Raw genomic sequence first — 24,472 nt, 5'->3', positions numbered from 1 at the left:
ACCTGCAAATAAGTCTCTATGGCTTGGAATTTTTTTTTTTTTTCAAATTTTGGGTAAATTATTTTTAAGGAAAGCCCAATAAGCCTCTTCTTCAGTGAAACCATTATTTTCTTCTCTGCTTCATCCCCCTCCACCCATTCCTTTCACACTCTTCTTTCTAGCAAAGAGATTATAGCTATGAAACAACAAAGAGAAGTATTACCAAAAGCTGTAATGTCTTAGCCTACAATCTGCCTGCTCAAAAAGCTTAAGAATTTAAGTGGCTGTTCAAGAGCTGCTCACAAACTCAGCCAATCAGCAGCCAGCATTCTGATTCCTGCCCAGCAACAGGAGACAGACAATAAGGTCAGAAAAACATAGTTAAAACCTGGATTCGCAACACTTAAGTGAGGTTCTTTGTCTGATAAAAGTAATCTAGAACATAATTGCATAAAATTCTAAACCTATAATATGCACAAAATATACCACATAAATAAAATAGGATAAAAGGTGTAAATCTTATTTATCTTCATTTAAAGAATGTTTCCAGAAATATAAATCCATGCCCTACCTGGGGAATGAGTCAAATATGAACAATACATAACAAGAACATACATCTCTACACAATGGGTTAGAATCTGCAAAATTCAACTGTAAATTTCTTTTTAAAATTCCGTAGTCTTTAACATATATAAAACATTTATACTAAAAATCCAGCAAAATCTTAAATCCAAATAACTAACAAGATTATTTTCATACCCATCTATCCCTATAGATAGATTTCCAATTCCAAAAGTTAACTGTATTCTGGACCCAAAGGTCAACTATGGATAGCATTATAAAATGTTTTGTTGTCTACTGCACTGAACTGACTTAGTTTGATTCATTTAATGAAATTAAAATGTGATTCTTGATAACCTGCATTAACTGTTATAAGTACAATTACTATATTCTTTTCACCTTAACTGCCTTTGGCAGCAGGTTACAAAAAGGTTATGAGCTCTCCCCTTTTGAAGAAATAAAGCAAATATATATACTACATAATAAATATTCATGTAAACTGAAGGGAAATTTTTTCTATATGATATCATTCTAGTCCTTTAAATATAAAATTATAAAATAAAATTAGGAAATCTGTCATCAGAATATTTTTCCTCAAAATCTCAAACCTATGAGATTTTTAGTAGCAAGTTTTTAAAATAAACTTCATTTTTTCTCTTTCAATTACAGATGAACCTTGTAATTTTTCAAACATACCCAAGAGGGAGCTTGCTGCAGCCATACTTTTAGTTTATATAATCTCACCATAGGAAAAATAAATCAGCAGCTGCTTGAATGCTTTAGTCTTGTGAGAGAACTGAAATTCACTGTTTGATTGGCTTAAAGCCATAGCTGCCTAGACCAATCAGACATCAGCATCACAAACCTTGCCCGGCAACAAGGGAAGCAGATGAGGGCAAGTGCTCTACCAAGAATCCAAACGTGTAAAATTAAAGGTGAACGATGAAATTGACACATATTTGTAACATAGCCCCAGATTCTTATTTCAGTAACAGGTCCATAGCAGGGTTTTCCTGATTAAATAAACAAGGATCTATACTACTGCTTTCCAAGAACTGCTTTAACTAACAAAACAACAGGAAGTACCAAAACTGTTGGGTCAAAGGGCACAGACACATACACAAACACTATATTAATTCAAAGTATGGATATGTGATGAAGTATATTTAAAAATAAAATTTTAGCAAAAACTTGCAAAATGCTAAGCAAAGCCATTTAAGTGGACTTGACATTTCTATCTTTGACACAGGTACTCCAAATTAAATTCATGCTTTTAACTGGTAGTACTATAACATTATTCTGAATAATGGGATGCTAAAAATAATTTTTATTCAGATTTGAGTTTATGTTAAATAGATTAAATAAACATTAGTCAGTAGGCTTGACTAATGATGGCTTACTCTTAAATGATCACTTTATGCTGAGGATTCCTAGCCTCTGTAGAAATGCAACTCAGTTACTGTGCTAAGAATTCCATTCTCAATCGAGAACTGTGTGATTTTACTCTGCACTTCTAAATTTTACTTGAGAATTCTGCAATACTCCTGGAAATAAAATCATAAAGAATAATCACTCTGCTGCACAGTAAATGTTAATAACCTGTGTAGTGCTTACTGCTCATTAGTGAAGACTGGTGAAACTGCAAGTGAAATGATTCATCCTCTTGTTATTTATCTGAGCAGATTTAATACAGTTTCTAAACTTTTATCTTAAATACTAGGTATCTTGTCAACTTTGTCCATAACTATTTTTCTAAAACTGTAGTAAAACATAATCACTACTCCTATTAAAACTTCCACAAGGATTTTCATCTTGTTTCCAAACTTCTCTTGAAGTCACTCACAAAGCACTGGCAATATTTTACTTGAGAATCCAGAATCCCTTACAGTTCACAATTCCTCAATTCTACTATGCTATGGTTCTTCCCTCAATTGCAGAAAAACACTACTACTTTTAAAAAAAAAAAAAAAGGAAACATTAACTGCTGGAAATCCGTTCCTTATCTAGTAATACTCACGAGTTCGGTATGGTTTCAAGCGCTCATAATATTTGATGCAACAAATAACCCCTCTGCCTCTCAGCAACCTCATGATATCAGCTGAGATTTCAAAACATATAATGGGATATCCCTTAACCAAATGTTTAAAACTAATCAGCAACAAAGGAAACAGAAGTTTGCTTTACCAACAATCCCTTGGACAAAGCAAGAGCAAATCAATATTGATTAATAAGCACATCAAACCAGAACAGTCACTACAGTCTACTTTGTTGCATTCACTGATATATTTTGAAGAATACTAGAGTAGTCTACATGAAAAAATGCAAACACAAGATACCTTAAAATCACTTCTTCCAGTGTATTTCGGGGATCATTCTGTCATACACGCAAAGTCAAACTAACTGACCTGATCCAACAAACTCAATTATAGAACACACTTATTAAATTACAACCCCTCAGAAAATTAGCCAGTTATCCATCAGGGCCCACTAGCTTATCTGTCGACTCATCAAACTCCACCAGCACCCAGGCAGCATGAGTAAAATTACAGACTGCTATGTATTTTATTTCCTCAAGAGTTTAAGAACCACTTGTCCAAAATTTTTCACCCTTTACTTGGATGAAATAAAACACCCAGAATGATTTAGGAGGGCAAGTTGAAAGAGGTAAATCCTTCAAATGATAGGAAATAGCGCTTACTTTTCTTATCGACTCAATCTAAGGAGAAAGGATGGAGAGCTTACTTTCTGTGTCAGTCAGCTTTCACTAGGTAATAAAGCAGTAAGAAAAAAAAATGCTTTTTTACTGGCTAATAACTAACAATCTTCATTCTAGGTCATCAGCTGAAGAAGCAGCAAATGCTTCCCCAGCCCCCACAATTCCAGGTCTTGTGGCATAGAGAAAAGCCCATAATGACCGAGAAAAAAAAGCCCACAATGACAGAACCATACAATATCCAATGGATTTTAAAGCTTTTTCTTAGACACAGTAGACGCCACTTTCACTCATAGCCCATTGGCTAAACCCAAGTTAAGAGGGTAGAGAGAAAAAAGCTCTCATGGGGAAACAATTCATGTCACATGGAAAAACACAGGGATATGTAATCTTACCAGAATAAGAATAACAGTGAACTATATAATTTACCCATTGGAGTAGGAAATGGCAATCCACTCCAGTATTCTTGCCTGGAAAATTCCATAGACAGAGGAGCCTGGCAGGCTACAGTACATGGGGTTGCAAAGAGTCAGACACAACTGAGCATGCATGCACATATAATCTACCACATCTCAAAAATACATAATTATAAAAGCTTGGCAAAACAAAGATTTCTAAACTAACAAAACCAAATCTACTCTGTGTTCCAACATTAGCATAATAGTTGTCACAGGATAAATCACCCAAACTCTCCTGATTTCATGTCACTCAACAGTAAAACTGAGGAGGTGAGACTAGATGCTTGCTAGGTTTGATTCTAGCTTAAATTTTGAATTATTTTACTAAAGTCTAGCAATACTTATGTTCTTTTATAATTAATTTTTCATTATTAAATACAGAGAACATGCAGCAAGATATAAACTCTAATATCATGAACATATGTGTACCCATCATCCAGATAAGAAATTAAAAACAAAGCCTTCTGTATAACACTATCAGAGAGCATGCTACTCCTTCCCCATCCCAACTCCTTAACTCAAAGATAACCCTATACCAAGGCATATTTTTTCCCATTTAAGTGACAAGTTATACAAGTTCAACTTTACATCAATAGCTATGCCACTATCATTCACTACATGGATAATAATTAACTTAGTAAAGTAAAAAGACACTTGATTCAGCATGAAATTGCTTTCTTTGCATATGTACACTTCTTATGCATTTCATCCTTTAAATTTTGCAACCATGGAGGTCTTCTAGTGTTCAAAACAATAAGCCATAAATACTGTATTTGCCACTATTTTCTTCTCTCTTTGAAAATGGAAAAGTCATTTAATATAATTGCTAAGGCCTATTCACACAGTGAATGAGCTCTGACTGTACACCCTCAATTTTATCAGCCTACAGACTGGTTCACATATTAGCTCCAACATTATTACCAAGAAGCTCTTAAACATCCAAGTATCTTTTTAAAAGTAACTTTTCATTAAGTTATCCAAGCAAATAACAATAGAACTAGAGACTTGTATCTATTAGAATATATAAAAACTGCTATGACTCAATAAAACAACCCAATTTAAAAATGAGCAAAAGACTTGAATAGATATTTCTCCAAAGATAAGCCAATAAGCAACAGACATAAAAAGATGCTCAACATCATTAGTGACTAGAGAAATGAAGATCAAAACCATAATTAACACTTCACACACAACACAATGCTTATAATCAAAGCAGAAAATAACAAGTGTTAGTAAAAGATGGAGAGTAATTGGAATCCTCACACAGCTGACGGGACTGTAAAGTGGAGCAGGTGCTTTGGAAAAGAGGCTGGCACTTCTTCAACAGTGCTGCTACAAAAATCTAGCAATTCTACTCCTAGGTATACATATCCACAAGAAATAAAATCACATCCATGCAAACACTTGTACACAAATACTCATAGAAGCACTTCTCATAACCTCCTAAAAGTGGCTATTCATAATAGCCATAAAAACAGATGTCCAGCAACTGATAAATAAAATGTGGTATATCCATTAAAATGAAATATTATCTGGCTATAAAAAGGAATGAAGTACTGATAAATGTTACTTCATGAATAAACCTTGAAAACATGCTGAGTGACAGAAGCCCACCACAAAAGGCCACATATTGAGTAACTTTATTTATATGAAATGTCCAGAATAGGTAAATCTATAAAGACAGAAAGCAATAAGTAGCTGGCTAGGACTGGGGGTTGGGGAAGAAATGAGGAATGGCTCCTGACGGATACAAGATTTCTTTATAATGTAATAAAAAAAAATGTTCTAAAATTAATTATAGTGATGGTTACACAACTGTGTGAGTATTTTAAAAACCAATGAGTTGTATACTTTAATCATGTGGATTGTATGGCATGTGAATTACATTTCAATAAGCCTGTGATTTTTTTTTTTTAAACAGCAAAACTAGAGTTGAATACTTTTTCATTTGTTTTCAACCTATGACTTTTACTGGGTCACACTTTCAACACAGACAAAGCAACAAAAACAAAAAGAACTAAGTATTGGTTCCCACTTTAGGGAATTAACACTTCTAGGTCAACAAATATACCTATACTTACACTAGTATACTTCTATAAAAGGCAATATGTAGAAAAAAACAGCAACCTTGTTCTCCATGTGTTCCTCTCAGATAAGCCAATTACTTTTTTCCCCTATCCTAAATGGGACATAATTTTATAGTATGTTTATCTCACAGGATGTAATAATGGGCATGAGATACTCATATAAGATAAAAGAAAAAAGAAATTTTACCAACAAGAAAACAGTACTGAGCATGGTGCAAATGAACACTCCAGATACATATATGAATCAAGTATCCTATGCACAGGAAATGCAATCAACTGCCTTTTCCAAAAGGACTAGGGAGTCTTAAGTGAAACAGGAGCATTCTCTTTTACTATAAACTGGCACTATAACCAAGAGGCCTTACATGTAATTAATGATAAACTTGCTTATAAACAAGGTTTATTTACTGAACTTTCTGGAGTTACATAATGCTTTGTTACAGTTTATCAGTGCTATCTTTATTCAGTATGAAGTGTCTTGCCACTGTATTTAACAGTACGTTACTTATATCTTTCTAGAAATAATTATTAGGAGAGGTAATGTGGGGAATGAGTGAAACAGGTGAAGGGGATCAGGAGGTACAAACTACCAGTTATAAAATAAATAAGTCACAGGGAAGGAATGTCACAGCACAGAGAATACAGTCAGTAAAACTGTAATAACTCTATATGGTATGTAACCTATAATAATATTGAATCACATTTTATACCTGAAACTAATGTAAAACCGTAAGTCAACTATACTTCAATTTTCAAAATAAATAATTATTATAAATGGACTATAATACCTACATTTAAGTATATTTTATGAAATACTTTGGCACATCTCATCATGTATTTGGTATAAGATTAATACATTTTAAATGCCCAAGTTTTGCTGTCAGAAAACATCTTAAAAATATGCTGGTATCACTATGACGTACTTCACAGGTCATTTAACAAAAGAATAAAAAATAAAGTAAATATCCAGGAATAATACTAATAAGCTACACAGTATCTGGAATATAATATACACTTAGTGAACATCAACTAAAAGAATGATGGGCTATATACATATAACTAAAATAAAATGATTCTTAAGCGAAACAATGAAATTACTTTATAAAGCAAAGGTAGTAATCTAGAATATCTCTGACAGAATTACACACTAACATGTTGGCATGTTCACATACAGCAGGTTTACAGAGAAGTCAACCTTCCTTTGAGAAGTCAGGATGTTTATTTACTAACAAAAAGTAACATATACCCACTGACAGAAAATGCTGCCTCTAACAAGGTTCAATACAGAACTCCATTAAAATTAACCTAATCTGACACACAAGAGGCATTTCTCAAGGCTTATAAAACTTGTTTAATTAGTTGATTTCACATTTCAAAAAATAAAATGCCATTTTGAAAAAAATCTACTTTTGCTTATTATTACATAATGATGAAAATCCTCTTTAGAATAATAAACATACCCCAAAGGAAAACCCCTGCAGCCATCTTATCAGTTCTCTCACTGCAACAGAAACTGAAATACAATTTGCATAGTCACTGTGGTTGGCTAAAGAAAGCAGGTTCATGTAACCAATCAGAAAACTAGAAAGTGGGCAATCCTAAAAGGAGAAATTTTTAATCTGCCTGGCAACAGCCTAAAAATAGAAACAATATGCTAGTATGAATCCCAGAATAGATGTGAATATATATGAGGAAAACCACCAGCAAAAACACTTTATTTTCCTGGGGAAAATGATGTACCTTGCATTTCATCATCTAGAATATTAACTTGGAACTTTTTCTTACTAAGTGGCAATTAAAGAAAAATGAATTCTAAGCTAAATTAATGGACCAATTTCAAGTTACATGCCATTGTCCATACCATTTTACTTATATATGTACACATGTATGTATGTACATATATATTTAAGTGTTCTTTTTTCAGGAGAAAAAGTTAACACTTTAATCATAGTTCTTACATCTCTAAACTTCTAAAATCTGTCAAAATCTGAATAGCGCTGCATTTTTTTTCTAACACCTTTCCCCTGCAATCATTTGAGAATCTCACTTAAGGGTAAAAGATTTTACTGTGTATTAAAAATACAAAGATTAAATATTAATCAAAGCAGATCTCTAACCAGGTGGGGATTAGGCCTTATTTATTTTTGACACAAACTTGTTCCAACATATAGTGCTTTCCACACAGTCAACATTCAATAACTGTTTTCTCAAACTAAAACAATTCCTGAGGAAAACAAACAATCTTGTTATTCATGTCAAGCAAAAGTTAAACATATAAATATTTAATCTTTACAATACTGCTATGTTTGGTTTTTCAGTTTTGTCTAATGTGGGATAATATTAAAGTTGACAACACGTTTCTGTCACCCAAATAAAAGAATGTTTGTCACCACTCTAACTTTCCAACCTAATTATGCTTCAGTCTCTCTCAGTATTAGTCACTCAGCGGTGTCCAACTCTTTGTGACCCCATGGACTGTAGCCTACCAGGCTCCTCAATCCATGGAATTTTCCAGGCAAGAGTACTGGAGTGGGTTGCCATTTCCTTCTCCAGGGGATCTTCCCAACCCAGGGATCAAACCCGGGTCTCCAGCACTGCACACAGATGCTTTACTGTCTGAGCCACCAGGGAAGCCATTTGATATTAGGAAGTATTTGATATTAGGAAAGTCTAAAAACTTCATTATGAAAATTACATGTAAAAGACTTACTTTTAATAAAGCTTATAAACAATGTGTTTAAGACATAAAAATGCAGAACAGTTTTAAGTAACAAAAAGAGCTCCAGTTAAGGATGAAAATACATCAAAAAAGCAATCCATTGGTAGTATATCCTTTTAAGGATAGCTAGATTTTAAAATTAAGTTTAACCAAGCCTTTAAAAACATAAATATTATTATTTTAAGCAGTGGTCTGAATGAAAGGTAACTTAGCTTATTGTTTTACTTATTTTTCTTAATGTTGTATTCACATGTGACTTGGATATTCAGATCTAACCTAGAACTGTATCCACACCTTTAAGGCAATTTAAATCTTAAATGTAAATTCATCTTGTTTACTTACCTGAACAAACTATGATCCTCATGAAAAGAAAAGATATGAATTAACCTACGAGTTATAATTAGGGGGGAAGAATGTAACAAATGGGTCAAAATTTGATAACAAGGCCCAACAAGTGGGAAAAAGTATTTTACAATTCCAAATATGTAAGTCAAATTATCACTTTAAATATATATCTCAGCACTTCATATTTTCTTAAAATTATTTAAAGCAGTTATTAAATGTTTTCGTTTTACTGACACCAGTTTTATCTTTCAAGAGAACAGAAAAAGCATGAAATTTGCAGAATATTATTCAAAGTAAACATTTTATCACACACCAATTGGAATTTTGGGAGGTCTGAACTATCAATGGCACCTTAGCGTTAAAAATTAGTACAGCAAGTAAATGTTCTAGAGAAGTTTAGATACATGCAAGAAATGTCACCCTCCTCCATCTTTCTATACTCTTACCCATCTCTAGACCCTCCCCTCCTACAACCCACAGGTATTCAAAGTGTCGTCTGAGAACCAGATATTCTGTGGCCATAGCCTATGTGTACAGAAGTTTAACTCTAACAATAAACAGAACTAAATTAAAAAAAGAAGCCTAATCTTTCATTTCAAAGAGGAAACTCAAATTCTTCTTTGTACCTATAATTTTTCTCTTCTGTAGCAAAGCAATATTTGCTAGTATATTATTGCTGAATAGATTTAACTAAAATTATGTTTACTGCAACTTTTTGAATTGATTTTATTTGCAAATCTATGTTTTTCTTCTGTTAGAATTTAAGAAAAAACTTGTGCTTTTGATAACAAGATCTCTCTTGGGCATACAACTCAGAATGGACCAGCACTCTTCCAGGGAGCAAAAAAAGAAAAATTACATGCCCACTCTGGAACTTCCCTGGCAAACAATGCATGAGAATATAATCTACTTGTGTTAGGCAAATGTTCCTAAAAAGCTTAGTTTCACAAATTGGGCTATCAGAAGCTACTACAAAAAGCTTGTGATGTATTTTAAGAAAACACAGTTTCCTTCCAAAAACTAAGGATTATCACTTTGTTTCCTTTCAGAACCTAAAAAAACTCTGCAAATCTCACCAAAACATTATACTTTGGAAACTCTCTTAATCTCTCTCCTACTAACCATTAGACCAAGGAAGTCAATGTTTTCCACCCATTCTATAAATACATTGACTGATGACCAGAAGTATTACTGAGATCTTACGTTCTTCTGTTCTCATCTAAATCAGCTCAGATTAGTTGTGCTTGCTACTGAATTCAGTTTATGTTTTTACTTTAAATTACAGACTACAATTAAACTTTGTATAAACTGATGAAATATGAGTGCAAAAAAAAAAAAAAAAGCTTTATATCTGCATCAGTAGAAGACAATAATGCAGGAAAAAAACACAGATTGGAGAGAGTTGGCTTGGGCAAATCATTCAAGACCTTTAGATCTAAAGTTTTCCATCTGGAATAAATGGAAAACAAAGGACTGAGAGGATCCTTAAATTTTGACCCTTAAATAAAATTTTAATAAATTCCACTTGAAAACCCACTGCTCTACTGACAAATGGCAAAGATAGCTTGGAGTACTTGTGCTTTTATCAAATGCCTACATGGTCACTATTATAGGACAGTTTTTAAGACACCAAAGAAACAATGTGATTAAAAACTTTTATAGAAATATAACAAAAAATTTGTTACACATGTAAATTTTAACATAAATGTGGAAAAGAAATATAGGCAGTAATACAATCTGTAGAAACATTTCTACATGAATAACCATGAAAATTAGGAGAAGAACTCTACTTTCCATTAACTGCTACCTCTCTGGTATAGACTATTTAATCCTAATAATAAAAACAGGCTTTCAAATGTGTAATTACAAACAAGACTTCTACAGAGCCCTTACTGTCTTCCTGATAGGGTTAGTACACCCAGTTTTTATGAGCCAGATTTCTGAAAACTGACTCTGCATAAAGAATAACTCAAATTCAAACGGGAGGGGGAAAAAAAGAGTATGCTTTTCTTACCAATCTCAATTTCAATTGCACTTCTGCCCATAACCCTACTTATAATTCAGTTATATCCACAAGACTTCACAAGTAGTTGCTAAGCAACAGCAACATGCTGAGTTCAGGACTATTGGAAATCTGGCTGTCTGCCACATTAAAATATTTAACTGAGCCTAGAGCCTCCAGAATTTAAAAAAAATAAATAAATGAAAGAAAGGGAAAACGAAGGGGTTGGGGAGGGAAACCCAAAGAAGTACAATTGTAAATGCAATAAACCACCAAGTTCTTTTCAAGGGTTCACAAATTCAGATCAAAGACCTTACTTTGGTATTTTCAAATACTTATCACAGTTCTCTACAAAATTTTTTTATCATCCTTTAAATACTGGAATACACATTCTAAAGTTATTCTACTGGAGAAGACATGTGATTAGCCAGGTCACTGTTAATGGCAGTAACAACTCTCTGAATAATATACTGTGCAGAGAACAGTCCTTGGAGAAACTAGGAGGGAGTCTGTATGAAATGACTGACACTTCCTATTAGATCTTTAAGGCCCAGAAACAAAAAATTATACATTCTCATTAGAAGCACTCTATCCCTAAGGTGTGGCTAACTACTAAATGAAAATAGTTTTCTATCCTAAATTGCACTTTTTAAACATTTTAAATACCTCTAATAACTTAAAAATTAAGCATATTCAGATATGTATTAACAACCTAAAAATTAACTGTCATTTTTCAACAGAAACTGAAAAGGCATTGAGTATGTTCCCTGGCTCATTCACAGGTAAAAATGAAAATTAAGAACATAAAGACTGCTTGCTTAGCTGATAATGGCAACTTCAAACCAATAGAAAACTTCATATTTAGTAGTAAAACATCACAGATATTTCCATAAAAGGCAGAAACAAAAAGTGTGGTACTATATTCATACATTTATTGTTCTAGAAATCTTAACAAAAAGAGTAAGACCTCAGAGAAGATATAAAGAAGAAAACATTTAACTCAGAATAGCAAGAAAAAAAGTATCTAGAAACATCAACATATAAGAAAAAGACTGACAAAACTATGAAAGGATATGAAATATTAGAACTATGCTGGGTATATGACTCAATGTAGAGAAATATCAAAGGCACAGAAAAGTAACAAGTAACCACAAGTTTCGAGAAACACTTTATTTAGCATTTACTTTGGAGAAGGAAATGGCAACCCACTCCAGTATTCTTGCCTGGAGAATTCTTGCCTGGAGAATCCGAGGGACGGAGGAGCCCGGTGGGCTACAGTCCACGGGGTCGCAAAGAGTCGGACACGACTGAGCGACTTCACTTTCACTTTTTAAAATTCTAAACTAAATTGTTTAGTCAGTGTTAGTACTCTAGCGCTTTCTTAATCACAGATTATTTTTTTCATTTATCTTATTAGTTGGAGGCTAATTACTTTACAATATTGTAGTGGTTTTTGCCATACATTGACATGAATCAGCCATGGATTTACATGTGTTCCCCATCCAATCCCTCTGGGTCTTCCCAGTGCACCAGCCCTGAGCACCAGTCTCATGCATCCAACCTGGGCTGGTGATCAGTTTCACCCTTGATAGTGTACTTGTTTCAATGCTGTTCTCGAGAAACACTTTAAAGCTGAAAAGCACAGTGGGCTCGCACCCCGGCCCTTCTCGGGCGCTAGGCCTCCTTCCTCCGCTCCTCCACCTGCCCGTCTTCCGTGGGCGCCAATCTCAGGGAGGACGCTGTACTGAGCTGGGGTGCCTCGCACCAGGGGCATGCCAATCAGTGGGCAGCAGCCTGCCAGCCTAGTGGCTGCACCGCCAAATAGGCAGAGCTTGTCACCTGGGGGTGGGAGGCGGGCCTACTGCACAGCTGCAGTACCAGAGCAGCCCCCAGTTCAAAAAAAAAAAAAAAGCATAGTGCTAATATGATTAGTACCAGAATAAGAGAGTATCTATTAGTGAGTAAAAAAGACAAAAAACTCAAAAGGACAAAAAAAAATCAAATAAGCAATTCATAAAAGGAACATAAGAAAAAATATTCAACTTCGATAATAATCAGAAAAAGACAAAACAAAGAGAAAATACTTCGTTTACATCAGATTGGCAACTACTTGGGCTTCGTGGTGGCTCAGATGGTAAAGAATATTGTTAGCATCACCAGCCCAGGTTGGATGCATGAGACAAGTGCACGGGCCTGGTGCACTGGGAAGACCCAGAGGGATCGGGTAAAGAGGGAGGTGGGAGGGGGGATCGGGATGGGGAATACATGTAAATCCATGGCTGATTCATGTCAGTGTATGACAAAAACCACTACAATATTGTAAAGTAATTAGCCTCCAACTAATACAAATAAATGGAAAAAAAATGTTAGCAATAATGTACAGCAATGAGTAGCATCATACACTGCTGATATAAGACTTCAGTGTCATAACTATTTTCAGGGGCAAATAAGCAGAACTGTGTATCACTTTGATACACCAAAGGGCTTCCCTGGTGGTTCAGATAGTAGAGTCTGCCTGCAGAGCAACAGACCCAGGTTAGATCCCTGTGTTGGGAAGATCCCCCGGAAAAGGGAACAGCAACACACTCCAGTGTTCTTGCCTTGAGAATTTCATGGACAGAGGAGCCTGGTGGGCTACAGTCCATGGGGTCCCAAGGAGTCAGACAAGACTGAGCCCCCTTTCACTTTCGCACACCAAAGATACTTTGAGATACCATCTTAAGTATTACTAATAATATGTAATATGTTTTTAAAAGGTAATGTATCAGGATATCTACTGCTGTACTATAATAGCAAACAAACAAATTAAAACTCAATCCCTAATAGTTAAAAAATACTGGAAGATCCACTAAAGAATAAAGAACAATAAGAAATTAAGAACACAGTAGATATTCTTATTGGTGTGAATATTAAATATACAACAAGTAGCTACAGAATTCAACATACTTAACAGTACAAACTTTGAAGTCAGACATACCCCTTTGAATACAGGTATGATCATTTCCTTCTTAAATTACCTGTCCATGAGACTTCTCCTCTCCTTGCCTCAGTATCTTCATCTATGAAACTGAGACTATTATATAATGCCTGCCTTCATAAAAATGTTATGGAGATTAATGAGGACATAAATAGAAAATTCTTAGACATTTAAGTAGTTAATTAGTATTCCAAATTTTACACAATTATGCTTTAAAGTGCAAAATAATATATTTATATAAATATAAACATCGATATATGCATATAAGTGATATTTCGAAGTCTGGACGGATAAATGCCAAACTACTTACAGCAGTTCCCTTGAGGAGAAGACAACAACATAAATACAAACTTTTACTTAGACCTCATATACCAGTTTCAGTTTTCAGATGACAACATATTTGTGTGATTTATCTTAACAGTTAAGCTCATTCCACTTTTCCCAATCTCTTTCATGCCAATGCTGAACCAAGGCAGCAGTGATGTGACATTTGTGAATGCAGACAGGGTGGTGACCCACAGACACTAAGTAAGCTCCAGAAGAGACGGGGAGGGAGGCTCCCACTCAAAACGCGCATCCCCAGCTCATGCCATCAGCAGCTGGTGACAGCCCCCTCAGTCACCTGGGTCAGCACATACCCAAAACAAAGCAGGAACTCTCAAGCACAAAGACGAGTACAGTCAATTAAAAATGTCAGGGCAGGGGGAGGTAGGGATGATACAAAGGACAAACAGAAAGCTAAGAGACATGACGGATATACCCAGAAGCAACAACTTTCATCCAAGAGGAATTATAGAAAAAAAGAACTGAGGGAAAAAAAGGAGAAAAGTAAGAAAAAAATTTCACAGACCTAAAAAAAAAGTTTTCCAAAGAAAAAGGTCTACTAATTACCAAAAGAGACTAAATTAAAGTTGTTAACACTTAGATAGACATACTATGTTAAGATTTCAGAAAACCCATATGAAGAAATACTAATAACTCAGAATTTTCTAAAAAATCATTTTAACTACAAAGGAATAAAAATTAAACTGACATCAGACTTGTCATCAGCAATACTAAATGCTAAAATAAAACAACAATATCCCCAAAGTCAGGGGGGAAGTTATTTTTAGCCTAGAATCCTATTGCCAGAAAATCAACAAGGACAGAAAAAATAAAAGTATTACTTGTGAGCAAAGACTGAGTTAATAGATTATTGCTAACATAATCATATAAAGATACACTTATAGATAGAAGACAGCAAAAGACCCTAGGAAGAAACTCAGATAAGGGAAATAGCAATGCTCCACAAAAGAAGTAAAACTCATGAGCAGACTAAAATAATTGAGGACTGACCATCTTTAAAACAAATATTCTGGAACAAAATACAAGATAATTACAAAATGGGAATTAATGGACTTTAAGATTGTGGAATAGGGAACAAAGGAATAAAGAAAACTATCAATCTAAAAGTTACGTAGGCTTCAAACTGGGTAAAATGACAAAAATATCATCAAATATGTGCTATATATTACCTTATAATAAAATAGCATAGAAAGGTTGAAAACTAATAGGTAAAAATGATACATGAGGCAAATGCCAAACAAAAAAGAAGTATAATGTATAAAACCCACATGTAACATATAAAAAAAAATTCAAATTTAAAATCCAGTAATGGAACAAAAAAGATATTTCTAATTAATAAAAGGTACAATCCACTAGAAACATTATGTCTGATATACCTAAATAATACCACTTCAAATCACATACACCAAAAATACATTTTTAAAAATTCAAGGAAAAACTAATAAATCCAGAAAGATAGACACACCTCTTTCTAAACTCTACAGATGAAAAAAACAATATTAAAAATGCATTTCTCAATTAACATGCTGAAGTGAAGAAATGAAGTCACTCAGTAGAAAAGTAAATAGAATCGTATATCCAAAAAACACAGAATACAAATTTTTATGAACAAAAATCAACATATATTAATATTGACTGTGCATGTGGTGACAAGGAAATATTAATAAATTCAAAGACTACCCCCCCAAAAAATTCACACAAGGCCACATTCTCTAGCCATAACTTAATACAGTTAGATAAACAATAATGAAATGAGAGGGAAAGTTATCTCCTCATAAATTTTTTTTAAAAACTTTGGATTAAGGAGGACTCAGTGGTAAAATAATAAAAACAACAAAGTATTAACAAAATACCACCCAGGGAATTCAACTAAAATGATACTCAGGAGAAAACCTAAATGCATATATTAATAAAGAAGCACAAACTCAAAAATGCAAGTAAAAGTTATAAACCCAAAGAAAGTAACTACAATAAAAATTGAACATTATCATGGGAAACTCAATAAAACAGCAAGCAATCAATGAAATCCAAAACCAGCTCTTTGAAAGACTTCCGAAAGGGGGGGAACAAGCACGGAAAATCAAAAGAAAGCATAATAAACCACATTAGAAATCAAGAAGAAAATATAAGATAATACACTTGGTTCAAATATTTAAGTATATTACATGTTATCAATGGAATACATGAAAAAGACTAAGGGATTTTAACTTATTGCAAACTCAATAAAATTCAGCAGTGGGAAGTGGCTGCCAAAAATGTCAATGCAAACTTAAAACTAGATAACAGAAGTACACTGTCAGAAAAAAAGAACATTCTTTTTAGTAATGTATTTACTTATGAGCATAACAGATAAAAGAGACTTTTAAAAACAACAGAATAAACAAGAGGATAACCAGGCTAAAGAATGACCTAGAACAATGAGCAAACGTTAGAAAAATGGTGAATATTTAGCCTAGAAAACACAAGAGAATTTTAATGGCTTTCTTTAAATAGTGCAGATTTGTCATGTAAAAAATACAGAGAGATACACAGAGAAAGAGACAGACACAAGGTAGAGGGCAGGAACAAAACAATGAAAAGCCAATTTTGTCTCAAAATCTGCAAGCGTTCATTGTTTTGGATGTCCAACAAAAGAAGGAACTGCCTTATAAAATTAGAGCCTTTCTTTTCTGTCATTAGAAATGTAGATGCAAAAGCCAGATAACTACCTGTCAGAAATTACCTGTCAGAAATAACAAACAGTAGACTCCAGTGCAAGGTGTGATGTTAGAACTACTAGATCACTCACGTCCATTTCACTTCGAAGATTTTCTAAGTCTACACTGCTTGCTAAACAAAAGTTTTGTTGCCTAAAAGGAACACCAAAACTAAAACTTCAAATTTCATTCCCTAGATTTTTGAATCATGCACACTCAAGCTTAACAGTCTCGAAGATTGCACATCTTTATTATGTTCATGGCCTTTATTTTTGTCTTATGTGCCTCTTTTTAGGTTTTTTTCTTTATAGACAGAATACTCCTGTTTTCCATCATCTTTCTTTGCCTTGACCCCTAACTCTAATAGTAATCAATCAATGCCTCTGTTTTGGTCTAACAACTCCTTGCCTCTTTATCTATATACATATATAAACCAGTCTATCTCCACTGTCTTCCTAGCCCAACATTCTCCCAAACACTGCCTCAAAGAGAAGTCGGAAAACATTTCCCAGCTGTGCTCTCTACACCAAGAGAACATATCCAGCCTCATTCTTCCACTGAACCTCAAGCACATTATTCAAAATTGATATATTTCTACTATCACTATTTCTCCAATTCTAGTGAAACTCTTTACTTAGAGGAAATATATCCACAAATATACATTTTTATACTTCAACAGAACATATATTAAAACAATCATTTTTAAAATCCCAAGCAATACAGTCAAAGGGCAACGGGAAATAGTTCGGGCCCCTGAAACATGAGTGTGCCTTTTATCACAGTTGACCTCTAGATTTTAAGTATTCAACTACTCAGTAATAAAGGACCAACTACCTTTCATCTAGAGAACTGAAGTCCCAACTAAAACCAGCACTTTCAGGTTGCAGAAAGAACCTGCTATTTAACTCCCAGAAAAGAATGCAAAGGCAGAGAACTGCCTACTCTAATTCCTTCCTTCCATTTCTCTAAACTAGCCTCACTACCCCCTCTTAGCTTCATTCAACTTTCTTACCTCCCCACTCTCATCCCTCTAAAACTGTTATATCAATCTGTAATATACCTTATCATTGGCCATACTGATACAGTATGAAAGAGTGGAGGACAGGAGAGCCTGGCATGCTGCAATCCATGGTGTCACAAAGAGTCTGACAAAACTTAGCAACTGAACAGCAATACTGATATATGCATTTCTTTATAAACATAAATCTTCGTATCTTTTCATGCGTGCTGAGTTGCCTCTGTTATGCCCGACTTACAATAATGGTTACCATATTCATTATTTTATATACTTCTTTATTTTTTTTCAATGAGATTTTTTGTATGCAATTTTTCAGACATACAAAAAAAAATTAATAAATGCTCATGTACCTTTCACCGAGCTTAAGAAATAAAATATTAGACTCAACAGAATTTCTAATTAATACATTCTTGTTAGTTTTAGATTCTTAAATTCACTTCATAAAATGGTGATGAATTTAAATATGTGGAAATGGAAATGATAAAGGAGGTATGGAACACTTGACCATGTTATATGTATAAACATACATTATCTAATGTATGTTAATGAGTCACTTGTGAAAACACAAGCATACTGATTTTGAGGTTAAAGGGGTACATTTAAACTAAAACTTCATGTTTAGTAAGGTTACAAAAAGTCATCGCTCTTCATGTACCACTTGGTGTCACTACAACTGAGAACACAGTAACAGAACTATAATGAAGAGACCTAAAACTGATTTCCATGTAATAAGAACATATTGTATGCATGAATAATACTCATATATGAAGCCTACTGTTAATTTCAATTTAAACCTGAGATAAATTAGAGAAGATGAAAATATTTTTAAGAAATCAAATCCAAGTATGACATTTAGAATCTCCTGAAAATTAACATTAAACAATCTAGTAATCCTGGTATTAATAAAACTAAAAACAAAAAAAAACTTCCCAAAGGTGAGAGGCAGATATAAGGCCTGAGGAGGTAGGGGAGGGAGAAAAGTTATCATAGAAGAAGGACCTGAATCTCTTACCTGTGGGCAGCTTGATACTGTGAAAAAGACTTCCTCTTCTGTTAACCACTGCTACTCAGTTCATTTGTATAAGCATAAAAGCTCATGCAGATTTCTAGATCAGCTTTTTTTGAGCCTAAATTCCTTGTTTGGTACATATTCATTAAAAAAAAAATAAGAATACAGTAGACTGGCTACATATTAAAGCTCCTTTCAGTGGTTCACATCTGTTGTGTAGTTTGTGCAGCAAATATCCCAACAACCTCAAAAGCCAAAAAACATCAGACAGCATGTCAGTGAAGCTCACAGAACACTCAACGTACATCTTCCAAAGGACTGTTGCAAGTGAAGATGCCTAGAATCAGAATTCTTTTGTATAGCTTTCTATGCTGCCAACTATTAAGTCTGCAGCAACTGTGTGCAGTTAAGTACCTCCCACATATTACCCAATAGTATCAATAGGTACAAATCTATAAAAGCAGAACAGAAACTTAAAAGGCTTATAGCTTCTCACTACTTCACTTATTCACTGGCAATTGTGGAGGTCTCAGTACTCCTATTCTAATGCATCAACTCTGTTCTTTCAGTCCAAAAGGCTGCATTCTTATACATTCCAAACAGAAAATCCATGACACATATTATTTGCTGCCCTAGCACAGCCAGACTGCAGTTACAGCTAGCTGGCGCCAGTAAGAACAATTTACATAAAGCAGTCCTCACTTCATGACCAAACTGAAGAATACTGCCGAGTGAACCCTCCCCCACTTGTTCCCCAACAGGCACTGACTGGTTCTAGAATATATCCAGTTATTTGTTTACTAACATGATTAAAATCCAGGTAATAAAAAAAACCAACTTAGAGTTCTTATATAACTGAAATTCTAACCCCACTACATCAAAAATATTTTTAACCCCCCGAGATATTCAAAAGCCTTAATTTGTGGCATAGACCAACATGATCATATAAATCCAATGATTGCTATTCTAACAACCATTAAAAATATAAATTATAATTCATATTAGCTAAAAGCTGTCCTTATTCTACTCTACAACTACCTTCAAAATTTAATTAATCATTTAAATAGTAAATGATCATTAAATAGACATGTTCTTAGAATCATATTGCTTTATGTTTTACCAGATAGTAAGATAATACATCTTCAAGTGTCACTATTATGATGTTTAAATTATTCGACATTTTTACCACTGGTGAATACTACAAAAGTATGCACTCAATATCAACACTCAGGCATGTTATATAACAAGTATCTACACAAGAACATATTTTGTGTGGCATATTCTTTTGGAACCTAAATCACTTATGTATTGTTTTAATGGATCAGATCTGACTGGGTAAGAATTGAGTCATTATCTATGAAAGTGTTAGTCGCTCAAGTCATGTCTGACTCTGCGACACGATGGACTACATAGCCTCTGTCCCTGTAATTCTCTAGGCAAGAATATTGCCATTCCCTTCTCCAAGGGATCTTCCTGACCCAGGGATTGAACCCAGGTCTCCCGCACTGCAGGTAGATTCTTTACCATCTGAGCCACCAGGGAAGTCCATTTACTATGCTAAGGGTTATCCAAAATATGTTCCTTATCTTTTAATCTTATGTTCAGTTGTCTTAAAACACAGGTCTTAAATTATCCCTACTGTGCAATAAATAAGGCTCTAAATAAGGAAATGATAAAGCTATATAAAAACAGGAATTGGTAGACTTCTAATATGTGGATAATCCTAAATGCTACCTACATTATCTCTGATAAGCAGTAGTAGATTTCCTCAAACAACTATATTCTCTTCTTAGGATTTGTGCTCCACCGGCATCAGATGAAAGGACAGGGACAAATATATAAGATCATGTGACTTCATATAGTAGACACCGTGCAAGTTAACACATGGTGGGAGGAAAGATTTTATATCAAAAGAACAACTGATTATAAAATCTCAGAGTTGGAAATCAGCTAAGTATTGTATTCATTCCAGTTTTAATTTTGGTTCCTCCCTCTCTGTTTCTACTTCATACACCCAACTCTTTGAATAAATGTACTTAAAATCAAAGGACCTAAAGTCCTTAAGTCCAGCATAAAATATAATGTCAATAACAATATTTAGAGAAATAAATTAATCCCGACAATGAATTAATTAATCACAAGAAGCTCAAAATTTCTGCAGCCTGCTTACCTAAGTGCCAAGAATGGAAATTACCACACTAAATTAAAGTTAAGAAACACTGAGAAACAATGTTTCTCAAACTAACAATGGTAAAGAATCAAAGTTTTATTTCCAATCCATTACAGATTAGTACTCTTGTAAAACACAATGAAGATGAGTTATGGGGCGGGGGGGGCTGAGGGAAGCATATAAAATATATGACTTTTATTCTTTGATCTGATATAAAATAATTTTCTTAGATTAATGTAAAATTTTCTAGACATTCTTAATTTTAGTTATCTAATGGAGGACCAGGAGCAGATGAACTGATAACTGACCCTGAACTGACCCACAGAACACATTTTGAGTAGGGTTCACCTAGCTAGTCACTACCCCATCCCACCTCCAGCATCTTCAGTTGAGCGTCTCATATTTATTTCTTTGTTCCTTTTTTCCCTGCCCCAATGTAAACTCCTTGAGAGCAAGGGATCTTGTATTACAGCCATCAAAACAGTGCCTGGCAAATTAAGAGGAGCATAATAAATATTTATTATTGATTCAACTGATCAATTCACAGTACAGTACATTTTTGTTTCACTCTATCATGCTGCCCTAGCACAAATAAAAACTCTTTGTTTTGTCTCCTTCCGGCTCTTGAAGGTCTTCAATTTGAGATTTAAACACCTTGCTCTTGGGCATCGTTACTGTGTATCAGCCAGGGCCCTTACAATCCTCTCCCCCTAATCCCTTTTCTAGAGTACCTAGTACCCCAGACCTCTCAATTTCATAATGATTAAAAAAAGAAACACAGAGCAAAACAATTCATGCTGGAGAGAACCTTGTGAGAAATAACCAACCAATATTACTCATACTTTATTTGTATCAAACACTACACTAGGTACTTTGTCTTGCCCATTTAAATCCCAGTATCAACTCTATATGGTACTTTATCCCCATTTTTAAGAAAACTGAAATTCTGAAAATAAGCAAATAGCCTCCATCCCATAAAAAATAATGCATAGGACCAATTGAGCACTTACTATAAATAGGCATTATATTGACACTCTGAGCACTATTCTAACAAATGAGTGGAAGAACATGAATCACCTTGACCCTGTTTGATTCTAAAGTTCGTATTCTTACCTATAGTCCAACCACCTTCCTCATTTAATGGTCACAAAATGGCATCTAGAGCCTAAATAATTTATCCAAACTATGCAACTACTCACTAGCAGCACCAAAACAATCACTTCCTGACTTCTGCACTAATACTTTCCACTCTGCATGCCATGGTGCTTGTATGTCAGCAAAAAAAAAAGCATCAGTCAGATGACTCCACGGGGCAGTACTATCTGGTTTACTTCAGCAGAGAAGGCTGACGCCCTCAAGAAGATGCAGAAGCAACTCTAGACTTTTTTTTCTGGTGTTAAACTCCCCCTTCTCATTAAACTCAAAGATTTATTGAGTAAGCACTATTTTCATCATTTCCGTATTTACACATTAATGTCCAATAACAGACTATTATAAATTACTAATAGAGAACACTCAGTGGAAGTTCTAACCTGAGCAATTTATTAACAATCCTTTATGTGAATAAACTTTACGCTTTCTTCCAAATCACTTTCTCTTTCAGGAGTGTAAGAAGTGGAAAAACAAGGGAGTCAATCAATGTTTCCTGTGCAAGTTAACTGGATTTTCAATTTTCCCTAAAGCTTTCTAACTTGAAACTCACTTTCTAAAAATGAGTAACATTCTTCTAGCACATCACTGGAGTTACCAAAGTCATGGCATTACATGAACACTAAGAAGCCGGCTTACTCTGGAAAATGTGGAATTCAAATTCCCATCAGATCACAATTATACACTACCATGTTTCATGGATCATCAAGGAAGTCTTCACATAGTTGAGATGGTAAATCTTTTATACATGGAAGTGAAATATTAACAAAAACAAGTATATATAATAACCTCTGAAATTATCTAGTCTAGTAGAGTGAAGAGAACTTTCTATTAGGAACTTACTCATTTTAAGTGCTAATATTTCTTAATCAATTTAAGCAAAACTCTTTTATAAAGTTCATTCCATTTACCTGTTCAGTAAATTGTGCATCGTGAATATAATTTAACATTTTCTATTCAATATCATCATTAAAAACATCAATAGTAATATAACAAATAAATATAGTGATAGATTTAATACAGTGATAACATGTAAAGAGAATTTATTATCACATTAAAAGACTTTGAGGAACTTGAATGTTCCTAGTTTGTATTTTTTTAACTACTTTACTTTCAAATGAATGTCACTTTTTGCTGAAGTCAGTGGATCTCCTTCAATCAGTAACCATGGTACTCTAATATAAAATCTAGGACAAGACAATGTGCCGTATCTTCTAAAGAGTAAGCTGATTTTACATATGCTATGTCTCCTGCCACATGAAGTAGGTTAGATTTTATTTATGTTTACTTTCTTCTGGATGAGAAGCTGTATTTTAGGTATTAACGGCCGCCAACAATCTGTGAAGTAAGCAGGATAGGGATTTAAAAGGAACAGCTCACCGGAGCCCAGAAGGTAATGTGAATCAGTGAAGAGGACCAGCTGTGAGGAGGAGGCCCTATCTGAAGGAGTTTATGTACTCAACTGTGGACAGATTATTTTTCTCAAGCAAAATACATTTCTAGCACTACCCAATATTCTATTTTCTAAAAGATAAGACATGCAGATTTTTGTGTAAAATCTGGCAACTTTAAGTGTTAGAGAAATATAGCAATGGTTAAAACATTACAGAAGTCTGCTCACTGCCAGTTTGTGGCCACCGAAAGAGAACTATACTGTAAGGACTCTCCTCTGTACTGAAACATATAAAACTCTTTAGGCCCTGAATTCAAGTTATCTCTTTAGAAAAAGTTATTTTCTCACCGCATGTGTGGACTATGCAGCCAGACGGGAACCAAAGCTCTCTCCTACTCTAATCCTGCAATGACAACATTCTGTACTCGCTTGACTTAATAATACCCCTGCCACTACCCACATACAGCAAAGGAAGCCTAATTTATTCAACAGAGAGGACCCAGGAGTACAAATATGAATATATCAATTATCAGGTGGATATAATGGTGTTAGTTACCACTTCTGAGCATGAGTTCTATGAGAAATTTCCCATTCTTTCTAAACAGAACACATTCCCTGATCCAATTGTAGCTGATATAGTATATGACATCTGAGAAAAGAAACTGAAGAGCATTCAAGTACTACAGGAAAGTTAGCATACTAGATATTTGTGGAATATTTTCTGGTATTATTCAAAAACATTATGTAAATTGCCAACATATCCTCGCCAAATAGATAGGATTTTTTCCTCCATTTCATAGATAAGGAAATGAGAGTCAGAAAATGTAAAAGTTAGCCAAGAAAAAGGTAGC

General features: G+C 34.2%; 1 protein-coding gene across 3 annotated transcripts in view; it reads right to left on the bottom strand.

The window, feature by feature from the left end:
• Nucleotides 1-24,472, bottom strand: part of LOC122680724 (activating transcription factor 7 interacting protein) — a 108,754-nt gene that overhangs the window by 63,067 nt on the left and 21,215 nt on the right. Inside the window, exon 1 of one of the 3 annotated variants that reach the window (XM_043882375.1) lies at nucleotides 7,259-7,530. The exons of the other annotated variants lie outside the window; for them this stretch is intronic. The gene's annotated coding sequence lies outside the window, so the exon portion shown is untranslated. Of the gene's footprint in view, nucleotides 1-7,258; nucleotides 7,531-24,472 lie in introns of those variants that run through there. 3 annotated transcript variants of the gene reach the window in all.

The sequence above is a fragment of the Cervus elaphus genome, chromosome 22, assembly GCF_910594005.1.
Source record: "Cervus elaphus chromosome 22, mCerEla1.1, whole genome shotgun sequence".
NCBI classification, from domain to species: Eukaryota; Metazoa; Chordata; class Mammalia; order Artiodactyla; family Cervidae; genus Cervus; species Cervus elaphus.
The sequence above is the reverse complement of the archived record's forward strand: the minus strand, read 5'-3'. Positions and strand labels throughout refer to the sequence as shown.